Raw genomic sequence first — 13,544 nt, forward strand, 5'->3', positions numbered from 1 at the left:
AATAGAATTGTTGGTTAAAAAAAAGGAATGACCTGAAAGACACTATCTAAGATAGTTTTACAGGCATGGCTAGATTTACAGGTGAATTTTTCCTAACCTTCAAGAATAGATAATTCCAAATTCACACAGCCATAAAGACTGGAAAACAACTGAACATCAACCCACCTTAGATTTTTTTTTTCCAGGAATTCAAAAACGGTGCTCTATCTATACAGGTCTATATCATAGTACCAAATGAACAGGAAACTGTAATTTACAGTCGATTCAGAAAAGCATTGATGAAAACCACTGCTCAGGTTGAGTAAACATAAATCAACTAACAAGAAACAGAAGAAACATTTCTTAACCCAATGAAAGAGATCATCCCACAGAGCAAGCATCCTCCTGGCAGTTCACCATTAAACACATCCTTTCTAGCCAGTTACAAGGGAAGGGGGCCCAGATCTTGAACACCCTGCCTTAGCCCGTGAAGGATGAATAAAATAGAAGATTTAAATGTAAGGAATAGCCAAAGGCTGTTCTTTACAGACAGTATTATTACATGAAATATTTTCACAATAAATATTTATTGAAGTATTTTAACAAGAACGATTTTATGTACAGAAAATATTTTAACGATGAAAATCAGGGCTGACAAGTAAACCTGTAAGATGGCATGCCAGTACTTTCTCAGTAGGCATTTGAATTGGTGGCACTTCTCCTTTTTTTTCTATGTGTTAATGGGAAGTAGCAGAGAGTGCGATATTAACACCTTAAAACTTGGGTGCTGCTGTCCCTGCTCATGGGTAGGCCATTAGCCAACACTTGTTAAATGAATACACGAAGCAGGTACAAACCAGTTGCATTGTTGACAATTTTCTCCCAGTGGGTGACTGATCTTTTCGAGTGCCGATGACAGTTAATCGTTTTAAGGTCAGGCCCCTGGAGAGTGGAGGAGGTGGGTTCTGGTCTAGGAATGTGCAGGGTAAAGCCCATGCCCTCGTCTATAATGTTTGATGAGCTATAAGGATGTGGGGTTCCTTCCTTATTCCTAAGGTCTAAGGTAGGCAGGTAGGTAAAAGGCAGACAAGGAGGCAGGGATCAGGCAGAGCTGGGAGGTTTTTAACATGCTCAGCTAAGGCGTATGGACTTTGTTTTAACACCTTTTCCAGGTGAAGGCGGGATGGGGAGCCTTACAGCCCTCCGAAGATTGGGAAGAAAACTAGTCCTGAACTCCAGAGGACGCCGACTTCCCTGAGAGTCTCCTTGGCAAAGCACGAGTCACAAGACTCGCCATGGGCCACCTTGTAGGACGTGCTGGCCCTGGGTTTCTGCCCCTCGATCTGAGTCTCCCCCAAGAATATGGTGGAAGACTTTCTTTCTTTTCTCTTTTTTCGGTCTTTTTAGGGTCACACCCACACCACATGAAGGTTCCCAAGGTAGGGGTCGAATCAGAGCTGTAGCCGCCAGCCTACACCACAGCCACAGCAACATCAGATCCGGGCTGTGTCTGTGACCCACACCACAGCTCATGGCAACGCCGGATCCTTAACCCCCTGATCGAGGCCGGGGATCGAACCTGTGTCCTCATGGATACTAGTCAGATGCATTTCCGCTGAGCCACCACAGGAACTCGGGGAAGACTTTCCATAACGGTTATCTATACTTTTTTTAAAAAAGTGAAAGTGAGTGGGTATTTGTACATTACATGCCATTCATTATTCCAAATGTAATTTTAATCAGTTCGACATGAAAGCATCTTAATATTCTCAATAACGGCGCTGGTAACTTTAAATATTAAAATCCACATTAGGAATTCCCCTGCCTATGTGAAAACGGCGGTGTTTGCATTATGGATTGTGAAGTTTGACCCAGTCTGTGCTTTTTGAGCTCAATTTTAGATGATCCTTGTGCTGGTTCCCAAGCCCACAGCAAATGCCAGGGAGATTAGGGGTAAACAAGACCCTAACACACCAAAATTAAATGTTCCTAATTATCAACTTTAAACAAATCCTCATTATGCAGCAGGGGTAATTCCACACCACGTGTTCGCGACACTCAGAGAAGGCTTTTAGGACACACAGCATTACCATAATTTTTTCGACTGGGGTTCTCATAGGACATCAGATAAAGTCCCTACCGTTGATTTTAATTGCATTGGCTGCATTCTTAATTAAAAACTGTACAAATGGATTTTATGCCATGCCAAAAGAAATCCAAGTTCATTAGTTATAAAATCTTTTAAAAATTGATGCAACTATGTGAATTCCTTAAAAGTTTGAACTCAAAGTCCTCATTTTATGTTGAGTTGCTTTTAATCTAGAGAATAATGAAGTCAACATAAATTAAGGGGTTTTCTCCTTTTTTGTTTTTGGGGGAGTTAGTTTCTGTCTTTCTGGTTTTACATTTTTCCTTGTAGAATGAGATTCATTTTAAATTCAAATTCTTTAGAGATTTGTAGGGGGAAAATCCTTATTGACCTTTTCTCCCTGGGTTTCACAAATGAAAGCTCATAAACCCTTTAATAATTTTCCTTATTAAGGCACAATTACATCATCTTCAATGACAATAGAAATCAAACTTGCCAACCTATAGAATTAAGAAGAGCTTCCTCTGAATGAGCATCAGTTACTTATGGCTGTAAATTCATAAATTTCTAATTTAAATAATTTTATTCTAAAATATTATCAAAGACACTCTTGTGTCTTTTTTTTTTAAAAAAAAAAAAGCTTTAAACAGCTGAGCTCAGGCAGAGAAACTGAATAACAATTTTCTCTCATTTCAATTGTGTTTTGCTAAGCAGGGTGCATGGTCCACAATGGGAATTCAATAAAGACGTATATTTGGTGAAGGTGTGGGTGCTGGTCTCACTGAACAGGAGGAAGCTTATCTCTTATAGACAGAAGAAATTTGGGCAGTTGGGTGTATGGAATTTAGTTATGACTAAATCACAGCCCAGTGTTTCTCTGTAAATAAAAAATGTCTCTACAACTTTGTTACAGCAAGAAAAAAAAAAGTGCAGCTATAATAGAGCTGTGCTGTCCCAGACACCAGCCACTGGTCCCAGGTGGCTATTTAAGTTTGAGTATAAATTAACTCAATGTAAATAAAATGTATTTATTTATTTTAGAGCCACACCTGCAGCATATAGAAGTTCCCAGGCTAGAGGTCCAATCAGAGCCGTAGCTGCCGGTCTACACCACAGCCACAGCCACAGCAACACCAGATCATCGGAGCCGTGTCTGGGACCTACCCCACAGCTCAAGGCAATGCCGGATCCTTAACCAGGGATTGATCCAACCTGCATCCTCAAGGATACCATTCAGGTTCATAACCCAACTGACCCACCGCAGGAACTCCCTCAATGTAAATAAAATTTCAAATTTGATCACACGGTCATACTGGGCACATTTCTAATAATCAAGAGCCAAACCATGAGGGCAGGAGGTGCTGTGGGGCAGTGCTGACATGAGGCGTTCTCATACATACACAGATATGTGGGTCTCTCATTCTTATCTGCCCTGGATCCTGGCTGATGCCATTTGCACTTCGATCCCCACAAAACCTCAAAACTCAACAATCATTCAGCTGCACCAAGTGTGCCTTCCCCATGAAGCAACCTCTGGTCTCTCCCTTTCCTGTGCCCGTAGCCCTTCACCTGAGCCTGTTCCTGCCCCGATATCGAATGCTTGAAACCAGGCTCTTCCTCTACCTCCCTAGCCACCCTAGGGCACTTAACGAAGGCAGGGTTCATTAAACCTTTCCTGTGCCAGGGTCATGACCCTCGCCGACCCTTATTCAAGCTGATGTCTTCCCAGCACCCGAGTGTGGCAGACGCATCAAGACATCAGGATCCTGTAGCCATGAGCCACGCGTGACAGTGTGGTGAAAGTGCCTGGCAGCCCCGCTCGGGTTCTCAGAGAAGACTAGCTGCTCCGACCAGCCCGTGCTTTCCTTTCCAGAAGTTTCCAAAGGGAAGCTCATGCCACCCAAATTTGACTCCTAATGACCTAACCAAGGATGAGTTCCATTACTCTGCCAAGGAGATTTAGAAGGAAAAATGAAAGCCCTGGTCGGAGCCTGAAAACCAGAAGGTAACTCTCAGCCCAGTGGGTAACCAGTGTAACCTCTGCAGGCACTCCTTTCCTGTACCTCTAGCATCTCAGCAAGATGGCATGCGTCTCAGGCAGGCATTGCCGCAGAACAAATCACCCCAGTGCTCTTCACCAAACAGTGATTTTTATGCCTCGGGAGCCTGCGGTTCAAGGAGGGACTCGGCTGGTCTGGGTGGACTGGCCTCACCTAGATATCAGCAGGCAGCCGGCAGGCGGCTCAGACGGCCTTGGCTGGGATGAGCAGCTCGGCCGCACAGGTCTCTCACCTGCCGGGGTGTGTTTGCAGAGCGAAGATGAGAGACAAGAGGAGGAGCAGAGGCGAGAGAGGCCTCCAGGCGCAACCTCAGCTGCCGTCTTCGAAGGACCGAGGGTTCCAAGGTAGCCCATGAAGAGGTGGGCAAAAGCTCCTCCTTGATGGGAAGAGCTGTTCAGTCACGCTGCACACGGCGTGGAGCCGGAGAGGAGGAGAGCGCCTGCTTATTTCTTTCGACAGAGCAGCTTCATTGCCGTATAATTCACGTACCATACCATCCACCCATTTTCAAGGGTACAACCCAGTGGGTTTTGGTGTATTTCCAGAGCTGGGCAATCCTCACCATCATGGGATTTAGAGTCTTTTCTTCACCCTAAAAAGAAATCTCTTACTCATTCAAAATCCCTCCCCATTTCCCTCCAGCTCCCCCCGCCCACAGGCAACACACATCTACCTTCTGTCTCTGTAGGAATGGGGATTGTGGCTATTTTTGTGAGCCGTCTACACCCACCACCCTCTGCTAAGGGAGGACATAAAAGGCGCCCTTTCATGAGCAGCAGTCGAATTCGATAATTGATGCAATTCCCGTTTCCAGTACACCCTGGGAGGCAGACTAATGGCCGTGGAGGCCAGAGCCCGGGTTCCGTTGTCAGATGTCCTTGATGTGCAGTGACCTTCCGTCGTCTACCAGAACCTCAGTGGGGGAGACGCCCAGGCCGGGAGATTTTCTAGGCGGAGGCTGTTGGCCTCCATCAGGGAGGTTCTGGCTTGAAATCTCATGTAAAAGCTGCGGTCACGTCTAGGTTAAGAAAAGTTCAATCGTGTGCGCCTCCCATTCCTTCTTTCCCTCTGCTCTTCTCCATCTGCGAATGGAGCTACGAGTGTTGAAATGTTGCAAGCAAAAAAAAAAAAAAAAAGTTACTCTCGTGGTATTTCTGATCCAAGCAGAGGCAGAAAGTGCCAAGGGATCTCATGGGAGAACCTCTTCTCAATGATTTTCAGTTGAATTTTTACAGGCCCATGAGGTGAGGCTAGTTAAACAAACTTTGGGTAAATGCCGCTGGCTTTTTATTCGTTTGTGAACTAACCCTGCAATTCTTCCGAGGTTCAGCAATCTGGACGTCCTACACAGCCTGACACAAAATGTTGCAATAGGATTAGAATACACCGTGTTCAAACCCGGAACAAGATGGAAAACAAAGGTCTGGCATTTAACGTAATAGAAGTATTGAAAGACTTCTTCCTACATGTTGTTTCCACGGAAATTCATTTGGGTCAAGTTCAGCAAATCCGCAAATTAGCGGGGGCGGGCCCCTGACAAGGCTGCAGCGTTTCCGCATATCCCAAACTTTCTGCCCAGTTGGCTGGGTCTGCTGCGGATTTCCACCGTCTCACCATAAAGACCAGCCAGGAGAAAACTAAATTTGATCCTCCGAGCTAAGGAAACAGTCGAAGTTTTGCACTCTCGTGGATCCTCCAGAGCTGCTGGAAAGAAATGTGTCCTTATGAATAATGTCCAGATCATCTTCCCCACCGAAGCCGGCCCCCAGCGCCCCCCCCCCCTTGCTTTCTCTCTGCTTCCAGAGGAGGACAGCTGGAGCCAGACAAACTCAGAGACATTACATCAGGGAGAGGGAGGGAGGGGGAGGGGGGAGGGGGCTGACAAAGCACCAAGCCAGCACGTTGCATTTGCAACAGCCCCCCTCCCTCCGAAGAACTATCCAGGAGTTGGAGGAGAGAAGCAAAGAGAGGGGAAAGAAAAGTCGAGATGAAGGCTCCATACCTTTAAGTGCTTTGTTTGCTTAAAAAGAGAAAAGCGCCAGGAACACAGCAAAGCATGCTGAAGGGAAAAGCCAGCCTCCCTGCCAAACCAGCCTTTTCTCTGTAAAGCTTTTGTTTCTTCAAAGATGCCACAAAGCCTGAAAGGGAAGGAAATGAGGACTGGAATGTCATTCTTTTCAGATCTTTCTTTTGCTGTTGACTTTGATCGAGGCCTCCGCAGCCTGCCTACCTTGGCTGCGCTTTCGCGCCCCACCCGACGCGGTGCCACGAGTGAAGTTTATCAGCCGGCGACGGGCTTGTCGCGAGCCACCCCGGGAACAGCAGACACAGGCTCCATGTGTATGGATCCTTTACACCTTGAAAGGCGACATCTTGTCCTGGCCTTCCCCATTTCAAAGACTACGGGAGACTATTCCTCAGACTCTTGGAACCCAGAGTCCTTGAGGGCCTGGGGGGGTGTAACTGTCAAAAGCCATGTGCCAGGAAAAAAAAAAAAAAAATGCAATGCAGAAAAAGCTCTTGATTTGTCCTAGAATCCTAAGCTTTACCCAGAAACTTCAGACCCCTTCTAAATATATCTTGGCTACTTCCCCAGGAAGAGGAACAAGAGGAGAAGGTGGCTGCTTAAGGAAATGGTTTCCTTTTTAACCCCTTCTCCCAAGGTCCTTTCCTCAAAAACAAATAAACAAATGCCTCAGGTAAAGTGCTGCTCTCATCTGCTCTTTTTTTTTCACTTTTGTTTTCATCAAAGTAGGATTGATTTACCATGTTGTGCCAATCTCTGCTGAGTGGCCCGGCCGTACCTACAGCGACATTCTTTTTCTCATGCTATCTTCCATCGCGTTCTATCCCAAGGGCCTGGCTCTGGTGTCCCGCGCTGTCCAGGAGGCCCCTGCGCCGTTCTTGCACTCTCTCTTCCTCACCACCAGCCCCCTTTGCTCCCTGAAACCTCCACCCGCCAACTGCGGGCCGTCGATGTTTCTAATTCACACCCGCGTCCAGACACCTGAGTAGCTGTGATGCGGAGGGGCGCCTGTACTCAAGTTTCCTGGCACCTAGCGAGCGAGCGGAAGGCCTGACTTTGATGCAGACGTCAAGGATATTTCGGGGGGAAGGGTGACATTTTAACAGGATATCAAATATGAGGTCGGGGTTTCTGGGGCAGACGGAGGAGAGGAAACTGTGGCGGGAACGGGGACAGGACACCACCACGGCAGAGGAGGGTCGCGCTGTGTTCAGGAAAATGAGGGAGCCCCTGAGGCCAACACTCGGAGGAGCGGAGAGCAAACCCAATGCAGCCACCGGTGAAGGGCCCCCAGGAGGAGTCTGGGCTTTGTCACCTTACCTGGGATGGTCCCAGTGGGTGGCAGGGAGGAGGCTTGAGCAGCAGGAGGACCTGCCAGAAAGTCCTGCCACCACCCAAACCAGGAAAGGACAGGTGTATCTCTCCAATTTGTCCATAAGCATCTTCCTGCTAGAAAACCAACTAGAAACAGCAAAATCCACTTACCCACAAAAGTCAGAGGGGAAGGGACAGGACGCCATGACAGTGGGCAGCGAGGAAGGGCTGGAAGGGAAGATCAGGCTGCGGAGAGGTGACCTCAGGAAGGTAACAGTGATGGCATCGGTGCAGGGGCGGAGGCAAAATCATGGGAAAATGTCAGGGACAGGCATGAGCATACCCTTCCCTTGGGGTTGTTCATGGTCAAGGTGCCCATGTGACCCACGCCAGGGGACATGTCTAGGAAGCCCCGGGAGATTTAGGAATGATGCCAAGAGAGAAATGTGGGCTCCAGGAGCATGTCAAGCACAGCTAAAGCCACGGAAAGAGCAAGGTGACCCAGGAACATTCCATACAGCAGGGGACAGAGCCCGAAGGACTGTGACACGTGCAGATATAAAACACCCTGAGAGGCAGGCCCCACCCCCCGGTTCACCCACCTGCCTGTGCACAAGGACGAGCGCGTGCATATCGCAGCAGGTGGAGATGGACGCACGGGAAACCCGTACATGCAGAACGCTGCTGAGAACCGCTGGCAAAGTGGGCGCGTGGACAATTACGCAGGGGCTCATAGGAAAGAATGCTGAGGGTGGAGGATGAGAGGGCGAGGGGAGAAGGCAGGGAGAGCTTCTTTGGAGCAGGAACACCGAGGGAGCTTAGCCCAGGGAACTGCAGGACCAGAAGCACGAGGCATGAAGGGGCTGAGGCCCTGTTAGCCGGGCTCCAGCTGGGAGGAAGGCTGAGGGGTGGGGGTCAGGGTGAAGAAGAGGCTCAGAGAACAGACGGGGGGGGGGGCACTTGTGGCAGGAAAAGCCACTTGGCCATCACCTTGTAATCAAGGAGGAAATGCTAAAGAATTAGGCAAGAGGGTCGTGGGATCAGACCTGCAGTTTTGAAAGGCTGTTTTGGCAGAGGCAGGGGAAGTTTGGACCAATCAGAAGGCCACTCTCCCTTCAGATGAGGAAGAGGGGAGAGACCCCAGACTATAAGGAGAGACAAGAAGGCCAGAAAGCACTGACCACTGGCCCAGCTGCTGAGGAATGAAGTCATTAAAAGACACCCATTAGTCCTGGGCTGGGGCCTGGTGGTCAGGGATAACATTGACCTCGGTGGAAACCAATGCAGAACAGCTACTAAGGGAAGAGGGAGGGGTGAGATCTGAAGAAAGGGAAGGGGCTGAGGCCCTGCTGCAGGCTGGCACACCCGCACCACCTCAGCTTCCAGCCTGGGCACCCGTCCATGTAATTATGCAATTACCATTGGGGTGTCTATGTGGAGCCCTTGAAGAATAGTTTCACCATGAAAATGTTGACATACAAATTGTCACAGTAAAAACTATATCTTCAGATTGTTCTCTGCAGATGTTAATCCATCCCCAACTTCTCTCCAATTTTTCCATAAGCATCTTCCTGCTAGAAAACCAACTACAAACAGCAAAATTCGCTTACCCACAAAAGTCATAATACTGCCTGGATGTCTAGTAGGACTATTTCAGAGATCCATGATGAAACCCAAATTCCTCTCAGGCGAATGGCTGAAGTTCCCCTTTGAATTTCCATCGTAGTGTATTTTCTGTCCCACTGGTGTGAAATAATGTAATGGGAAGAAAGCATAACATTTGCACAGATTGTAAGTACCAGATAGTCCAAAATTTTTCTAAGCGTAATAATGTCTTCCAGAGATGGAAACATGGATTATCTGCAAATAATTATCTAACAACTGTGGGGTAATGGCATTACTCATCTACTTTCTGGGATAATATCATACTTGAAAACTACCATGTGTTTGCAAAGCAAACCTATGACCTCTTTTAGTACATTCACGAAGAAAGTTTTATGACAATTCCCTGTTCTTCCCAAAAGCCAAGCCAAATATTTGTTCTCCTGACACAACTAACAAAGCAGGTACTACCAAAAAAAAAAAAAAAAAAAGAAGAAGAAGAGGGAGTGAAAGAAGAATTTTATAATATGTGTGACCCAGTATGTGTGACTGGGTCTCCTTGCTCTACAGTGGAAAAAAAATTTTATTGGGGAAATAACAATTAAAAAAAAGAAAAGACAAGAGAAAAATCATTATAAATGAAAAAAAAATTTAAAAACCAAACTCTTAGTGTGTGCTGCAATGAGAATTTTTGAATTCCAAGGCACAAAGGGAGACCACAATCCCTTACAACCTCTGTCCTGGGAGCTACTACTGGGTGCTTATAAGAAAGACGGAGGGGAGAGAAACCTATATCTAACTCTCCTTCATTGGCATATATGCACAGAACCCTATTTCCCAAGACTTTCTCTCATATTAAGGAAAAAACTTAAACCATTAAGGAAGATACATGAAACTTCTACCCCAAGCCTAGAGCAGAGGCAGAGACCCCACTGCCTCCACAGAAGACTTAGAGATAAAACTTAAATCTCCCTGCATCAAATAGGAGCCTTGAAGGCTACTTCCAGCAGGAAGCTCTCCTTCACCAAAGACCCCTTGGTAGATATACAGTAGAATTTGACTGCCCATGTCGGGTGGATAGAGACACTAGGGAAACCCACCTTAGAGGACAGCTATGCAGAACCTGCCTCAGACTGAGGCCAGCCAGGAGAGCTGAAAATCATTCCCTAATCTAACTCTGAGCCTTGCCCCAGATATAAGCAAAAGTACTCTAGCCCTGTGGGGTACATTTTAGGGCAAGAGACCCCCAGTATGAAGAGGTGTGATGGAAACCCAGCTGAAGAGGTCTTTACTCAGTTAGATATTTTCAAGGAGAAGATTTTATGAGCTCAAGTCTTGCAACTTCTCATATCTAGAAAAGCACCCACATCCTTCATGGTGATGTCTGCTGCTCATGACTAGCAGTGACTATCATGTGACATCCAGCAGCCTTCTGCAAAATGTGTGCTTGACTGCATGTACTTTGCCAAAGTCCCATCCATACTGACCTTCCCCACCACAGTTGAAGGAGCAGTTTCTCAGAGCTACCTAAAATGCTGCTTCCCAGGCCATAAAACTTAACTCACAACTCTAATGTTTGCATTTTTTTTCAGCCCACAAAGCTAAAGATGCAAGAGGAAAACTGAAAAACCCTCAGGCAGAAGCCAAAGTTCAGACAAGAAGAAGATTGCAGCAGCCCTCCAGAGGAGGAATTTCAAGTCTGTGGAGCATTTAATATAACTATAGCAACAACAAAACCTGGAGTTCCCATTGTGGTGTTGCTGTGAGCTGTGGTATAGGTCAAAGATCCCTCATTGGTGTGGCTCAGATCCCTCATTGCTGTGGCTGTGGTGTAGGCCGGCAGCTGCAGCTCTGATTTGACCCCTAGCCTGGGAACTTCCATATGCCACAGGTGCAGCCACATAAAGACAAAAAAAAAATGCAACTTAGCTTGTGACTAGATTGATTCAACATCCCACAATGACTTGACACACCCATTTTGAGCATAAATATGTTCTGTGTCAGGAGCCACTATTCTTCTACATTTAATTCACTTCCTTCAACTAAAAATCATGAAACACACAAGCACACATGAAGCATAAAAATGCTTCAAGAGGTAAAACAGTCAATAAAAACAGACCCATAGTTAAACCAATGAGAGAGGTTCAGCCATATGATGCAGACTACAAAATAGAGTCAAATGGAAATGCTGGAAACTGAAAACATGATATCAGAGATAACGACTTTCTTCAATTGACAAATTAGCAGACTATACAGACCAGTAAAAACAGACAGTGAATTTGAAGCTAAATCCATAGAAATTAACCAAAATGAAAATGGTAAATATAAAATATTTTTTAAGATTTTCAATTTCTTTAAAGGATATTTGATTGTCTAAAAGCAAAGACAGTAAAAATATTTTCTGTGTATATAACAAGTGTGGAATAAAATATGTAACAACATTAGCGTAAGGGATAGGAGAGAAAAAATAAAAGCTGACAGTTATGAGACTATTATTAGAACACACTACCTGAAGTGGTATAATAGTATTCAAAGGTGAATTAGATAAGGTAAAGATATATAGCAAACCCTAGAGCAGCCTGTAAAAACTATATAAGTGGTATACCTAATTAGCCAATTGTGGAGATAAAGTAGAATCCTAAAAAGTACTCAGTTAATCTAAAAGAAGATAGGAAATGGTAAAAAGGAAAACAAAAAAATAAGCAGGACAATTAGAAAACTATTAGCAACATGGTGTCTAATAACTTTGGAAACATTGGCTCCAAATTCAGCCACCATGTATTTCTGCTCATGCATTCATCCACAAGTATTTCTTTATCCAATTTTCCTCATGTAGTGTTGCATCTATAGATTTTGCTCTGCACACTAAAACTTCAACAGCTACTCATTGAAGGGGCTGCTGTGAATGTACCAGACATTAATCACTTTGGGATGATTCATAATTACCCAAAACAGTAACTCGGACTGAATCAGAGCACCACATAGCTCTCATAGGTTGTTTCATATCTGTCTGAAACTATCTGAAAAACATCATTTGAACTATAATTATACCATGACAGTTGGATAACAGAGAGAGGAGGCAAGAAATCTTTTACTATCTTTTGATTAAACTATTAATAACAACAACAACAATAAGCACCACTAGAAAGTGCCTCTGTGCCCCTGAAACTGTATTGATCACTCTGCACTGACTCCTTCAATGCTCCCCACAGTCCTCAAGACAGAATTTTAGACACATTTTTGGAAAAAAGGTCATGAAGCTTGGGGATGTTTGTTAGACATGGCTTGCCCAGGTCACTCAGGTAACAACCGGTAAAGCTGAGAATCTAACCTGAGTTTGCCTGAATGAACAAACCTCAGCTGAGGACAATGGTCAAGACAATGACTTGGGAACAAGATATTTATTGAATGTGAACTTTGCTTAGGAAGCTGATTAGCAACTATCAAGGCAGGTGGGCTTCAGCGTGGCTTTATGGACATTCCGGTGGCAATGCAGTCAGCCACTACCTCGTAGAGCCAGCTCCCAGGACCACCATCAGAGGGCACAGGTAATTGGAAGGAGCTTGCTGATGGTCATTTTAAAGGGCAAACAGATTAAAATCTACTCTCTCGACTTCCCCCAAACAGCACTTGTTCTTAGAGATAGAAAAAAAAAAATAGCTTCTAAATTGACTCCACCATCTGCTTGGAATAATTTTGCATAATGCGAATAAGCTTTCTAATTTATCATCTCAGATTAGCATCAGGATTTTTAAAGGGAGATGCAAAAATTGAATTCAGTCCTTGCAGGTCAGAATGACACATTTCATTTTGTACAGAAGGAAAACCAAGGTGAGGAGACATGATTTTTCCACTGTCATTTACTTGGGGACCAAGGAGGCGAAAGCCAGCGCTCAGGGTCTAAGTTCTGGGCCTGTAGTTAATTTTTGACAGACTGTGGTTGAGGGTGATGGGTGCTCTAGGATGTGAACATGCAAAGGCCTCCCAGGACAAGATGCTGTGGTCCACTCTAGACACCCCAGCAAGGACTGCCTGTCCCCTCGGCCATCCCAGAAGGGAGTTTCCCCTTGGTCCCCCAGGGAGAGGACCTTGAATCCGCCAGTGCAAGCTGCACGCTCCACACCTGCTGGCTGCACACACCGCCTCTTACATGCCTCCACCCCAGCACACACCCGCCCCTGTGCGCTCAGAGACTGGGTCTGGTACCAGGACTGATGCGAGGCTGTGAATAGTCGGGACCATCTCTGATATGTGATGTGAGCAGGGAAGAAGCCTGGACGGGGGAAAGGCCGCAAGGATTATAGAGCATCCCTCTCCCAATTTCCTGAGCCCCCCTCTGGCAACGTACATGGGCCTGGCTTTAGGTCGGTGGAGGGGGCAGGACCCCGTGTGTGAACTCTGCTGGGAGCACGTCCGCCAACCAAACTGCTTATTTAGACTACCAACCTGAAACAACCCACTTAAAACCCCTAAA

The 13,544-nt window shown here is 45.9% G+C and overlaps 1 long non-coding RNA gene across 2 annotated transcripts; it reads right to left on the bottom strand.

Annotated features, from left to right (window-relative positions):
* Positions 1–549: 549 nt before the first annotated feature.
* On the bottom strand, positions 550–9,146 carry LOC146397144 (uncharacterized). 2 transcript variants are annotated; one of them, XR_014827746.1, is made up of 5 exons: positions 9,079–9,146; positions 6,359–6,577; positions 6,131–6,266; positions 4,802–5,829; positions 550–4,720 (listed from the first exon to the last, which is right to left on the bottom strand). It is a non-coding gene; the product is annotated as an uncharacterized LOC146397144 (long non-coding RNA). The 2 variants fall into 2 exon arrangements; XR_014827747.1 differs by lacking the exons at positions 6,359–6,577; positions 9,079–9,146 and having other exon boundaries at positions 4,802–5,832; positions 6,131–6,233.
* Positions 9,147–13,544: the final 4,398 nt, after the last annotated feature.

This window comes from Sus scrofa, chromosome 14, assembly GCF_054392235.1.
Source record: "Sus scrofa isolate SSC_HxYL_T2T_F1_AM1 chromosome 14, Sscrofa_HxYL_maternal_Yorkshire_Landrace_v2.0, whole genome shotgun sequence".
NCBI lineage: Eukaryota > Metazoa > Chordata > Mammalia > Artiodactyla > Suidae > Sus > Sus scrofa.